Below are 15,411 nucleotides of genomic sequence, written 5' to 3' on the forward strand. Positions count from 1 at the left end.
TTACAAAGATCATTTACAATTTATAGTCTATAGTCATTTATAACTATAAACATATGTAATCTTGATTTTGTGATGACGAACTTGGACAAATTCAAGTGATTTAAGTCTCTTGTAAGTGTTAGTATGTCCATAATAATTTTAACATTCTCCTCTTACCCACAATGCTGTTGGGAATGAGAACTGTCAGCACGAAATAAGTGCCTATGGGTGGAGGCTGCCATAGCAGGACTGCTTGAGGGTGCAAGGCCAGATGCGTAAAGCATTTATTAAATCAGATTCCACAACTTCGGAGCCTTAAACATAGTAAATACTAATAAAATCTCTATTGAAACTTGAGGGAATGAGAAATTGCCCCAAGAATAGTTACCCTCTTGGTATGAACATAAATTTTATATATATCTTTCCTTTTTAAATAACTGTTCTCTAATAACTCAATCCAGTTAAAAAAAACGGAACATAATTTGTTCAGACTATTTTCTGCTATGTGATTTAATTAATTAATTAATTAATTAATTTTTAGTTGTGGCTATTTTTACAATATCAATTGTAATACTGGTTACGTGGTTTTGCTGCGGTATACGTCTTGCACATCATAATCTAGACCTTTCTTTCGGGAACACTAAGAACAGTGGAATGTACACAGTGATGCAGGGGTGTCTGTGATTTGAATCAAACTGTAGAATGCTGTTAACTGTTCTCTCCACTACAAATAATGGAATATCATTTCTACAGATGCCAAATAGAATGAGGTTCTAAGAATGTTATAGCATATATTTCAAAGCATCTTATTTTTAAACCCAGAGAATGCCATGCAAAACCTTGGAAGTATTTATTCATGCCAAAAGCAGAAACATAAATATACGTTTTCTTACCAGCTGGGATTTAATCATTCAGTCACAACTTGTTACATTAAAAAATGGATAGTCCAAGAGAAGTCTTAAGGTCTTAAACTGGCTCTTCCAATTTTTAAGTCTGAATGAAACATAAAAGTCACATCCTATGACATGATGCATACAGTTCTGTACACAGAACTATTACAAAGCAATGCTGACACCTATAGAGAATATATGCAAATATCCACGTTAATTGGTATATACTTTATTGATTGCTACTAGAACTTTAAATTCCGCCTCTCTTGATACGCAAAAAAAAAAGGCAACTTACGTTTGATGTGCTGCATTTAGAAAAGATATTTAATTTATAATAAAAAGTCTCTTTTATTGTTCTTTCAATAAACTTTGCTGTTGCAACAGTATTATGCGAGTGGCAAATCAAAATGATTTGACTATTTTAATAGTTGAGGGTGGGACCGATCTCACCAGCCTCATTATGTAGATTCATCTGCTGATGTTAACCGATGACATGTGTGAAACATTCTAACAATAACAAACAAATATGTTTACTCTTTTACCTCCTATATTTGTGTAGTATTTCTAGGGAGGAAGGAGAGCTCTCTTCCTCTTTCTGAGAGAGCTAAGATAGAGACTTCCCAAATATGTGACTGGAGGCCAGTATTTTCTCTATTGACTGTTCAACTCCATGTTTTAGAAGAACTCTTCCCCCCAAATTAAACTATGACGTGAACTTGGCCCAAAGAATATTTTTTATGTAAGTAAAACTCACTAACCTCTTTAATGAGCATTAGCTAAAGGAAGGCAAAAGCCATATCCTTTATTAAACAAATATTTGAGTGCTTAGTTGTCATGGGAAGAAATCAGGTTCCCATAATGATGAAGAGAGTCCACTGATACCAACTAAGCTCAACAGCCTATGAGCTATTCTGATTGACAACATCCCATTTATTTGCAATAACAATACCTAAGAATAACTTTAATAATGAAAGCTCAGTAGCCTTATGAAGAAAAAGTACAGAACTTTACTGAGAGACAATAAAGCTGACTTATATGAAACAAGAACGTGTTTCTGAATAAAAACATTGATCAGTATAGAGATGTCATTTATCTCTTAATTAATTTGTAGATGATTAGTAGATTTTATATGATTTCAAAAAAAAAAATCCTAAAAACTCTTCACTGGACTTTTACTTGTTTAAATTTTTTAGAAGTTGTATAAGTCAGAGTTTTCCAGAAAAGCAGAACCTAGGCCCCCTGGCATTGGGGAGAGCAATCTGCTTTACTCAGTCTACCAATTCAAATGTTAATTTCATTCAGAAACAGCCTCACAGACACACTGCCGATAATGTTTAATCAAATATCTGGGCAGCCCGTGGCCCAGTCAATAAAATTAACTCTCACAGAAGTTCATGGGCAGAGTTAGCTAAGAGAATTTTGAACAAGAATACTAATAAGAGAACAGTGTTAGCAAATACCTATACACCTAGTAAAACGTATATTCCATAATATATATTACATGCTATATTATGTGTACATAATACAAAACCAAATAATTAGAACAATGTAGATCCAGCGTTTTATAGATGGACATTTGGAAAGGACAGAATCCATAGTTTATAAATAGATTCTGGTATCACGAATTATTGTGAAAGGAAGAATTAGTCAATAAAATAGTTTTAGGAAAGTTGATTTCTCAGTTTATTAAATTAGCAAAAACATAAATAAAAAGTATGTAAATTAAATATATCATCTGATCTTTAGATATGAATAAAGAGATCATAAAGTAAAATAAAACCACAAAGAGTGATTGAATTAAGACCATAATAAGTGGAGATTTCTGTGTCACGAATATGTCATAAATTCAAAAGAAACTAACAAACTTGGGGAAAATATTTACAGTGATCACAAAAAAATATACATGAGGAAATTACCCCCAAAAAATTCCAGTTGAAAACTAGGTAAGGAATATAAAAGGTTATTCCCTGAAAAACTAATACAAATGTTTAATAAACATAAGAAAAAAATTGCTCAACACCACTAGTATTTAATCAAACAAATTCTAGTTAATGTGGACTTTTTTGCATGTTGAAATTGTCAAAGATTTAAAGTAGATTATATTCAGTATTGGGTAGGTATATGGTGAGAATACGCTCTCTCATATACTGCTGATAGAATATTAACATGGTAAAACCTTCTGAAAAGATAATATATAATATGGGCTTAAATGATGATCATACTTTTTGACATTAATTTCACCATATGCTTTTATTCTACTAAATTATCCTGAAAAATATATTCTAAGGAAATAATGAAATTATTTCAAGATCTAAGTAAAAGTAAGAATGTTCATTGAAGCACCACAAAATTGGGGATAAGTCTAACGGTCCAACAATTGAGAAATGCTGGAGGTGATTTTACTGCTTCCTTAAGGTAAAATCTTACATAGCCCTTAAGAAAATATTTTCAAAGAAATTTTAACATGTAAGACAGAAAATTTATTGAGATAAGAAATATGGCTACAATATGAGATAGAGTCAGGGTTGGGGAGACCTGTTGTGTTTAAGAACTTAGTCTGAGCATGCTAACTTTGAGATGTGTAAGAAATATCCAAATTGAGACTGGCAATTGAATATATGAGACTTCAGCAAAGAGGAGATATAAATTGGGAGCTAACATATTTCCCTGAACTTTTTACTTCTTTTTTGTTTCTTAGGTGGGGGGGGGGTGCAGAAGGAGAGGGAGAGAGAATCGTAAGCGGGCTCCATACCCAGTGCGGAGCCTGATGTGGGGCTCCACCTCACGACCCTGAGATCATGACCTGAGCCAAAATCAAGAGTCAGGCGCTTAACCAACTGAGCCAACCAGGTGCCCCATGACTTTTTAATTTATTTTTAGCATCTCTGGTCATTTGTTTTTAGCATCTGTGGTCATTCTGGTTAGAACTCTGTGTGTGTTGATGGTTCTTTTTCCCTTGCTGCCCCTTTCCACTGGAAAACAAAAGTTAATCTAGTTTATCAAATTCTATGAATTACTCCTTCATAGTAATTTATTTACTTAATGGAGTACTTAATACTCCATTCAATGAACTGACATTTTCATTGTCATGACTGTGACATGAACTGTGGCAATATATTCCTCCACACCTTCCACTTTCAAATAATTCCTGGAAACATCATCAGATTAACCTTCCAAAACCTTCAACTCTATTATATTTCTCTCTTTCTCAAAATGGTTAATGGTTCCTTGATATGTACCTCTTCTTCCCAATATGTAACTCACGTTCCAGACAATCTGTATCATTAGCTTTAGCAAACATTTGTGTTGTCACAAGACCAACCTTGGATTATTTGTTCTCAGGGGCTGTAACCTCTTTCCCTCTTTTATAACCCCAAATCTTATTCATGTTTTAAGAATCTCATAAAAAGTCTCATCCTATATGGTGTCTTCTTCCAATCCCCACAGACAGAATGTTTCATCACACAGAAATTTTCATGGTTCTCATTTATTTTACCTTTTCTTTTTCTTTAAAGAAATCTCTACACTTAGCATGGGGCTCAGACTCACAAACCTGAGATCAAGAGTCCTGTACTCTAGTAACTGTGCCAGGCAGACAAACTCTATGTTTACCTTTTAGATTGTACTTACCAGCCTATATTTTGCTAATTTGTTAAATGTTTTACTTCATCTCCTAATTTTAAGTTATTCGTAACAAGTTGCAGACTTTTAAACATCCCTATTTTAGCAGATCTGTTTGACCAAAAACAACACAAAATGTAACAACCACAAAAACAAAACAAAAAACAAAGGTAGTGACAGTATGACTAATATAAATAAAGACATTAACACATACAAACTAAGTTTCTTATGTTACAGCAGAGAAAACCTATTTCTTTTCTACCCCTGGGGCTTTAGCCAAGCTGGTTATACTTTGGCCACAAAAAAATCTTAATACATTTCAAATAGCAAAAATGTACACCACCAACTTCTTTGGTAAAAATTCCAAAAAAAAAAAAAAAAAAGGAAATGAAAATTAGTATTAAGTTGATAAAAAGAGAAAACAACTCAAGTACTTTGAAATTAAAAAAAATAAATCTTTGAAATTAAAAAAAATAAATCTTTGAAATTAAAAAAAATAGATCTTCTAAATAATTTGTGAGTGAATATAATAAAATTAGGATAAGACACATACTATCAAAAATCATTACAAAGAGAAAACTAACCTTGTGAGATATTGCCTGAGGTTTTTTGTTTTGTTTTGTTTTGTTTTTAAAGATTTTACTTATTTATTCAACAGAGATAGAGACAGCCAGAGAGAGAGGGAACACAAGCAGGGGGAGCGGGAGAGGAAGAAGCAGGCTCACAGTGGAGGAGCCTGACGTGGGGCTCAATCCCAGAACGCCGGGATCACGCCCTGAGCCGAAGGCAGACGCTTAACCGCTGTGCCACCCAGGCCCCCCTGCCTGAGGTTTTTACTAAAAATCATGTCATGTAGAAGATACAATGACTTAGCTTTCTCAGTATGCGTTTCAGCTTTCGATTAGGAGGCCTTTCTGAGTGACAGGAACTAAAAAGCTAAAACCTACCTTTACTTGATTTCCTCGCAACTAAATTTTTGGATGTGAAATTGGCTCTTCTAAAAGATGCATTCTCACGAGTTCTAGAACGGCACTGTCCAAAAGAAATTTAATGTAAGCCACATAGGAAATTTTAAATCTTCCAGTAAGTCCATTACAAAAGGTAAAAAGAAAACAATGAAATTAATTTTTAAAAATGCATTTTATTTTACCCAATATATTCAATATATTATCGTTACAACATGTAATTGGTATTTAAATATTGGGATATTTTACATTCCGTTTTTCCCATTTAGTCTTTGGAATCTGGTGTGTATTTTAAACTTAGAATACATTAGCATTTGGACTAACTATTCAAAGGCTCCGTAGTCACATGTGGCTGGTGGCTACCATGTTGGGTAGCAGTGCTCCAAAAGGTGAGCATGGAAGATTTGTCCTGCTGTGGAGACAGCTTCTCTTCGTTCTCTTAGTAGGCACTGCAGTAGGCAAGTTGGGTTTTCTACAGCAGTGTTTCAGTGTTGCATCAGAAACAGGTGTGGTGGTGACAATGACTTTAATTTTGGGATCAAAGCTAAGGGGATGTCTTCTGGAAGTCAACATTTCCAGCAAAGGCTTTCTGATTCCTCCCTTTCTGATTGTATCAAATGTGGTATCTCTCTTGGCAGGCTAGTTTTGTGGTCTTTTTCTGGGGTCTATTCTGCTGGGTTAGAATCAAGCCTGCTTCTTCACGCCTTCGAACATCTCTCTAAGGATACAGTTCCACCGACTTTCTGTTTAAAATAGGAAAAAAAATATTGTGTGATGTTCAAAAGATTTATAGTTATTTCTTTAGTCATCATTTTCTGATGAGGTACCCACTTTGAATTTTCCATGATTACAGAACTCTAAATTAGATATATATATATGTACATAGTTATTTACTGCAAATGTAATTTTTCTGAGATCTGACTGTGAGAGTGATTCTCATTATGTCTTAAAGATTCCATTGGATCAACTCTACCCATACAATGACAAAGTACTTTTTTCAGATCACAGCATTGATTCAAGTTTCAAGTTTGAGTGAGTGAAAATATCTAAAAATATATACCTTAAGAAATTTTTCCTCAGGTTTTCTAGAAATTACATTGCAGTCATTAAAGTACCTTCAAATACTACACTGAAAAAATTAAAAAAAGAAAAAAATTAAAATGCATGCAAATGAAAGGGAAAATGGTGAAAAGTCCAATAACCACATAAGCCTAGTATCAAAGGAAAAAAGAAACTAATGTGCCTTTTCTATATATTACAAATGATTTCAAGTGGACAGCTATTTGATATTTGTTTTTCAGCAAATTTTTGCAGATTATATGTATATGGAGTATCTATAACTATACTCTATTTTAATTAATCCTATAAAGCTTAGTATTATTCCCTGAAATTAAGATATCAAATAAGTGCATATAATATACATATGTATGTGAGCATAAAATACTGATGTGTATAAGTATTCATAGGCATATTTCTAAAAAAATGACCCTGTAACAGAAGTTTTAAGAGATTGTCAAAACAGGTTTGAGATCATCAACAACAAAGATGACTCCCTAATTATACAAAATGAAAAAAGCCAATCTAAAAAGATTCTATACTATATTGTCGCATTTCTAGAAAACTCTAGAAAATGCAGACAAGCCTAAAGTGATCAGTTTTTTGGAGAGGGAGTGCAGGGTGGAGAAGTACAGAAAAGTGGGAAAAGAAAGGTGCACAAAGAACGTGAGGGAACTTTGGGTGGAGATCCATATACTTACCATCTTGATTGCAGTGATGGCTTGATGGGTGTGTGCGTATGTCAAAAAGTATCAAGTTGTACATTTAAAATATGTACACTTTATTTTATCTCAATTACATCTTGATAAAACGGTTGTTTAAAAAGTTTGGGATTCTGTTAAATTAAATACATTTATTTAGTCTGGGGATATAAGTATTTTATAAAATAAATAAAATATAAACTAGATCATTCATAAAATGTATCTCCAAGAAAATACTTTATTTGATCAAAAACCTTACCTTTTTTTCAGGAAGAATTTTAGATTGAACTCACATTTCTTGAAACATCCTTACACGTTATAGCAGTAAAGAGGTATGGAGTGTTCCCATTTTTTAAGTATGGATAAATTTTATAATTCCCATAGAACTATAGTCCTGAAAAACTGGAAAACCGTATATAAATGTTTAGGTGTAAAACCCGCTTTAACTGTATTAGTCATACCAAATGTCCTGATGTAAACGATGGGTTAATATGTTTACCGTTACCAGTAATAGAAAGATTATAATACAGAAAGTTATAGAATATATGTGAAATTTGGGAAGAAATATAAGAGTATTACCCAAGGTAAGATAAAAGAAATAGTATGATCCCTCTTTATATTACAGATTAGGTAAAGGCTAAAACAAGGCTGAGGAAGAAGAACAGAATTTATATGGCGTCAAAGGGAGCTGAAAGGCGCTTGCTTGTTCCTCTTTCAAAGTCTAACAACCCTATAAACATTCTTCCCTTACTCCTAAAGCGAAAGCGATTGCTTTTCATAGAACGTCTGTAATTTTTCATTTGTTCATCGTATAAGGTACTTACATTCTATCAAGCTACCCCTGTCCTTCCTCCAATTAGATTGTACATTCAGAGCGGCCACCATGTGTCATCCGTCCTTCTGTGCCTACACTATACTGTGAATAAATACAATACCTCAAACAACTGTGCATCATTATAAAAACTATTAGTTACCACAACTAAACTCTTTAGAACGAGCAGCATGCCAGGTGGTACACTCTGTGCTTTGAAAATTAAGGCCATGATACAGTCTCGTTCTTACCTCATATACTTGTTTATGCATTTACGTTTTACGTTGAAATGTACTTACTTATTTGATATCTTAATTTCAGGGAATAATACTAAGCTTTATAGGATTAATTAAAATAAAGTATAATTATATACTCCATATACATATAATCAGCAAAAATTTGCTGAAAAACAAATATCAAATAGCTGTCCACTTGAAATCATTTGTAATATATAGAAAAGGCACATTCGTTTCTTTTTTCCTTTGATACTAGGCTTATGTGGTTATTGGACTTTTCACCATTTTCCCTTTCATTTGCATGCATTTTAATTTTTTTCTTTTTTTAATTTTTTCAGTGTAGTATTTGAAGGTACTTTAATGACTGCAATGTAATTTCTAGAAAACCTGAGGAAAATTTTCTTAAGGTATATATTTTTAGATATTTTCACTCACTCAAACTTGAATCAATGCTGTGATCTGAAAAAAGAAAAGAATATTCTATGAGACTTGCTGAAGTTCTTTTCTGTCTTTCTCTGTGGTTCCTATAGGGACTCAGACCAGGCAAGGAAATTTATGTTGGCTGACAACTTCTGGTTCTCACTAGAGGTCGCAGGATGTCAAAAAACTGACCAGCAAACAAGAACACAGTTGCCAAAGGTAGTCTCCACAAAGCATCCTCTTTGTACAGTTCAGGCAATGCCTCACAGTGAGCCAATTAGAAGACCAGACACAAAAACACATTAAGGCTAATTAGCGTCCACCTCCTGTACTGTCTCTGTCTTTGAAACTAAGCTTCAATGCTACGTGGCCTTTAAAGTCCTAGAATTGGATCTGAAGGATTGGTATAACATTCCCCAGAGTAAATGCTTCAATATAGTTCAGGTTAGCTGATGACCAGGGTTATTAGTCTATTTGCTCTCATTTGTGAAGTGGTAAACATATTTAATTAGTATCAGAATGAATATTATATATTCAACTCTTACAAGAATCATTATTTCTTTAAAAGTTTTAGTTAATCACATTGCTAGGAAAAGAGATATTACTGTCCTGTCTCTTTCTTAACACTTGTTAGTAGGTTTTACATGCAAATATTCCTCTGGTAATTTCAATTTTCAAGTTTTGTTGTAACAGCATTTTTAATATTCAAGCTCTGATATGGATCTCATACTTTTTACTTTTCTGCCCATCATAGTAACTAGAACATTAACAAATCAAAATCATGCTTAAAATATATCCAAAAATCTCTCACAATCGTGGTGCAAAAGTACCAATTATAAATCCTCAGGAGAACTTTTAAATGGAGCAATCATTCTGAAAACTTATTCTGACATGAGCGACATAGTTAAAGGATTAGTCTTATGGAAAAATATGACAATTGGGGAAAAAACAGATTTCATCTTTGAGGGAAATTCAAAAGCCACAGGAAATTTTACAGATCAAAAAAGTTGTCATCACTTCAGCCTAGAGTATTTGATGTGTGAGAGAAGAAACAATTAATTCTGCAATAGAATAAGTTCTCTTGAGTTAAATTAAAATTTATCATAACATTATTCACTTTGATGTTTACTATTTGGGGAAATTATTAAAAATAACTCAGATACTGAGATCAAAGCAGTAAATATTGCTTTAGTTAGGAGCAAGCTAGTTTTGAGGGGTTAGAAGAACACAAGTTAGTAACTGGTCTACTGTGATGTTTTTTGTATAGTTAAGATCACTAGCTGGCACTTACTCTGTTTTTATGAAGGGCTCCTTGTTTCATGATAATTTTATTTATTCTTTGGGAGCATAGCCTGTGAACTGTGGCATTTATATGTTGGGTTATTATAATAAAAATGGCTAATAAAAGGTCCTACTACATACTGAATTAATTGCTCTTCTAATTGCTTTCCTGTTTTACTAGTAATTAAAAGCAAACAGCTTTAGGTCCTTTGCATGTGGTCTGATGATTTCAAAAGCGTAAGTCATAAACTTTGCACTGATTTTAAAGACAAACACACGACAATTTCCATTTCTCATAGCAATTGTTACTATAAAGCAAGAAAACAAAGGAAAACCAATTCATTTTCACAGGTTATCTAGACATGTTTAAATCTTTTGTTATTCTTTTCTGAAATTACTAAAGTGGTTTATTTTAAAAGGGGGCTGTATTTAGAAATTGGTCTAGCAATATGATTTAATTACTTTTTATGTCAATGTTGAAACCCATATGAATGAGCAGACTTTTTTCAGTCTTTCTGAAGAACAGAGAAAAAAGGGATAGCAATCCAGTCCATCTCTGATACAACCAGAATACTTAATAGTGAGGAGTGTGATACTAAGCACAGCCTTACAGATGAACTGTGACCTCCACTCACAGATGGTGGTGTTTTTAGAGGAGTGGTAATAATTTGGAAAGCACTGGGTATAACCTCCTATCGAATACATGCTAACTAAAGTAGAAAACGGAGGAAATTATCCGGAAATGTCAGCACTTTCCCTCTAGCAAGAAATTAAAGCACCACACCCATTTTCCTCTGAAATAGCTAGATAATTAAGGATGAGGGGTGCTTTCAAAACCTTGTCTGAGTAATTAGCTTTTGATAACCCAGCTCTCCTGTGTACCCTGGCAAAAGCAATGTGGATATTCTAGTGCTCTACTGACCTGTGAGACAATCGGAATCCACTGTTCAGACAGTTGATACCCCTGCCCCAGTTGTGCTCCCTTCTGTTGACAAGACTTTTTTTTTTTTCTTTTGGGTGTCAGACACAGAGTAAATCTGAATGAAAACTTTCCCCAGGAAGTGACGAAGAGAAATAACATGAAGGAAATTGTCCCCTCTGAATCCTGAGGGGATACTGTCCCCACTGCTGCGTCTCAGGATTTTTCGAGTTGGTGCTGCTAGCCTTGAACAAACCATGGTCGCCTATTTTAGGGACCATTAGTTGATGTTGTGAAAGTGGTATGAAGATGAAAAGCAATACATATATAAATAAACACACCTCAGATGCTTCGTATTGATTGGAAGTTGGTTTACAGTGCAAAACTACTGCTTTAGTGGTTGGGAAAGTGACCCAAAGTGAGTTATAATGCCTGTAGATGAAGGCCTGGGTCATTAATTTTCGCCACCTGAAAGCTCAGAGCAGCTTACAAAATAAATCTGGCCTGGCCCCGAAACCAGACCCAGAGCATAAGGGAGAGTTTAGAAATACAGAAAAACTAGTGTGCAAGTGCAGCTGCCTATGATGAATAGAGTTAAAAAAGTTATAAAATAACCTGGTGATTTTACAATGCATCATAAAAACTGAAGTCATTCACGTTGTAAATATATACCAACCAATTACCCAGCAGCTTATTCTAGAGGCTGGTAGACAATGTCAGCCTTTCCAAGTTGACTCAGTTTGGCATATTGTGTTCTTATTTACTAATTACCAAAAGGGGTTTGCTTTGATAAATCCAGGCTGCCAGAAATTTATTTTAAGAAGGTAAATTAATAAAGTTAGTTGTGGGGTATTACTGCTATTTGGACATTTAGTTGTTTACAGGTAGGGAATGGAAAGGAGAGATGAAATCCTGAAGTAAACAAGTCCTGTTATGAGGAAAGGCATTCTCCTCTTTCGGTCTCCCTTCAGATTCTCTTTTTACCTGTGATGGAAAATCTTGGTTTCCCCAACCACTCTGTAAATGCTCCAGGTCTCCTTTCTGAGTCTCTGATCTGATTATTGATGCTCTCATGGATAGTTTTTACTTGTGGGCGGGAGAAGAGGCAGGGACTTCCTCGCCCCTGAGCTGCCGTCAAATCCCAGGCTCCATGCTAAGTGATTTATGTACTTGATGTGTTTGCATTGCAAGATAACCGTATGAAGTGAGCATTTTAGTTTAAAGGTGAGAAAAGTCGAGCTGAGAAAGATTAAGTGTCCAAAGACACCTAATAAGTAGAGCAAAGATTCAAAGACATTTTCTGATTCCAAATGCTGTATTTATATTAAATATATAGACTTTTTAAATTAATCTTCACTCTTTTTCTAGTATTAAATGTTTCCAGTGATGGAATGTTAGAATATTACTTAGATTGTTGAAGAAACTCCGTTCTATTTTTGACATTTAAAAAATTATCTTGTACTCCTACATGCAAAATATGTATCTTGTGGGGTTCACGCACAGAAAATCGGGGGCCTCTGTCATAGAAAAGATTTGAGTGGAAAAGGCATGGCCTCGACTTGGCATGACTTGAATGCAAGGCAGAGTAGAGGTGCTTCTGTCTAGAATATAATCTGGGGAGTCAGGAGGGATACCATGCAAAATGAGGCTTCACCAGAGGCTTGAAAACAGGTGGGAGTTTTTAGCTGGGGCCAGAGGCTCCTGGCTACTGTACACTTGCGGTTCTCCCTGCCCATCACTGGTCAGCAAGATTAGCAGAACTGCAGGCCCCCAAAGAGCAGACAGCTAAGGGAGCCAGTGGAGGGTCAGAGGTTGTGAGGTGACAGTAGCGTGTTCGTGAATGATGCACTCATTCTCTTGTCCCTTATCTCTAAAATAGCATAAGATCAGAAGAACATTGGCAAGTGATTGACTTGGATAAAGGCCCTAATGTAGTTTGGGCATTTCTTTGTCACAAGAAGCTGGTACTGCTTAATTATTTTCTTTTTAAAATTAGGTTATTTTCACTGCATTGGAAACATATAGTATGTTCTATTGAAGCCTTCAGTGTCTATTTTTTAATCTTCGTGAGGAAAGTAGAATGAAATGAAGTACACATTTTATTTGATAGGGAAATTGCATAGGAAAAATTGGGAGACTTACCTCATGTTCATAATATGAAAATATGAAACTAAGGGGACAGATAATGGCCAGGTGAGGGGCATGCTAGATGTTGGTCACAGGTGTATATTATTGAGGAATTTATAAACAAAACCAGCAATGTCACCTAAATCTTTACTTCAATTTGATACGTCTTGTTTTAGTGGGATTTTTCGAATAAAATTGTCCTAGCTTTATTTAATTTGTATACCGGTGTACGTGTGTGTGTGTGTGTGTGTGTGTGCGTGTGTGTGAAAATTTCTTGCCCGACAGTGAAAAAGCTCACAGCATACAACTTTATCCCATAGATCACTAGAAGAATGCTGATTAATAATAATAACCACCTTTTAAAATATGCTTACACCTACCAAAAAGTACACTGCATGCATAATCTTACTTAATTCTTATTTCAACCCTATGAGGGTTGAAACCCTATGTTTCAAAAACCAGGAGAGTAGAGCTAGCAAAGTAATTTGCCAAAGGCGAAAGAGCTCCTAAATGACAAAGTCAGATTTTTTCTGCGAGTGAAGCCAATGCTCTTACCTGGTCTGTTCCTTGCCTCTCTCCAGCCTCGAATGAGTTACTCTACCTTAGAGTTATACATTTAGTTCAAAGTGAAGGAGGAAAAGACTCTCTTCAAATAATATATTTAGAGGGGCTGGAAATAATTTGACTTTTCAGAACTCACTTAAGATGATAATAAGAGCAAACACATACCAAAAATGCACTACACAGAGGAACTGTAAAGCACACCACATACATTAGCTAACTTAATCCTTATAACAACTCTATGAAATGTTATTACCCTGAAGATTATCCCTATTTTATGGATGAAGAAAGTGAGGACAGATGAGGTTTAAAAAGTGGGTTCAAAGTCACCGTTACCAAGCTGGTAAGCAGAGTGCTGGAATTTTGACCGGGGGACAATTCTTGAGCTCCATACTTTTGTGCCTCCCTCGCTAAGTGTTCAGGGGAAGGGAGTGAGGATTCAGTGCAGGCCTAGAGGTCACACAATTGAATACCTGTTGGCGGACTCGAACTTACCGTCTCATCAGGTGAGAAATAAGATGACTTTCTCCTTATTTCATTCCCTCCATTTCCCTTTGGCAAGCTGATGCCTGAATGAAGAATACAATCATTTCCATATGTTGTTAGGCATTCATCCATGGTTTCTGAACAAACAAGTCGATGGCTCTTCTTGAGACTTAAACAGCAAATCGTACTTAAACAAGTGAACTAATCGAAAGGGCTAACGGTAAATACATGCAATTCCTGTGTCCATTTCTGCATTGCACTACTGGAGATGAGAATGAGTGATAAGTAAGCAAGAGAAGGAATAGACTGAAGTTTGGTGTGTGGAAGGGGCAAAAAATGTTGTCCACAGACAGTGTGAAGTTTTAAGGGGATTTAGGAATTAAATTAGATCAGTGTTTCCCAAACATCAGTTAACCTTCATGTGCCACCTTTATTATTGACTTAATTTCATAAAGCAACTCACTTGTTTTTTAAATCTAACTGGCATGAGAAACATATGCAATTGCAAATTTGTTAACAATTAATTTTTTATAACATTTATATATATATATATATAATATATATACATATGTAACTTTTTTTTTTTTTTGGAAGTTTATCACTATGTTACCTGAAATGATCTCATGTGGTATCGGGGGTTTTACTACACCTTTGGGACACCGAAGTAGCATTAAGGGATGCTCTGTTGATTTGCTCAGGGCTGAGAGGGAGAGAGAGAGAGAGAGAGAGACTCTAAGAGGAAAGAAGGTAAGATACAGCACATGTGTGCTGTAGACAGTCACATAAGAATGGGGTGAAAGAGAGAGTTAAAAGGTCTGGAGTAGCTTAAAGCCCTAAAAACAAAGGGGATCTCTGTTCCCCCCAGCGAGGATATGCTAGAGAAGAAAGTAGCATAGCAAACTACCAAGGAATAACCAGAGACTCTTAGGTCAGTGGGGTCTACGCAGACCGGAATCCGTCTCAGGAGGAAGGTTCCTTTTTTTTTTTTTTTTTTTTTTTTCATTTCCTGGGGGAGGTGTATGTCTTTCTCTTAACAAACAAACAAATACCTCTGTAACACTTTTGTTGTGAAGCAAATACTGCCTTCTGTTCACTTTTTCATTCTGTCTCTGACACTATATTTGTTACTTAGGAAACAGCAATAAAGACAGATTTTGATTGAATGTAGTGTCATCCTAATTACCAAGAGTTGGGAGCATTCTGCAATAGTGACATATGAAATAATATGATATAAAAAATCATAGAATGTGAGATTTAAAAATGTGGAAATCAGAGGCCATTTAGGTCCAGAGAGTCATCTTCTCACTTAAAAATATTTAACCAAGATGCATATAATTTAATTCAAAAGAACAGTAGCA

The sequence above is a fragment of the Ursus americanus genome, chromosome 13 (assembly GCF_024610735.1).
Source record: "Ursus americanus isolate L20-20 chromosome 13, mUrsAme1.1.p, whole genome shotgun sequence".
NCBI lineage: Eukaryota > Metazoa > Chordata > Mammalia > Carnivora > Ursidae > Ursus > Ursus americanus.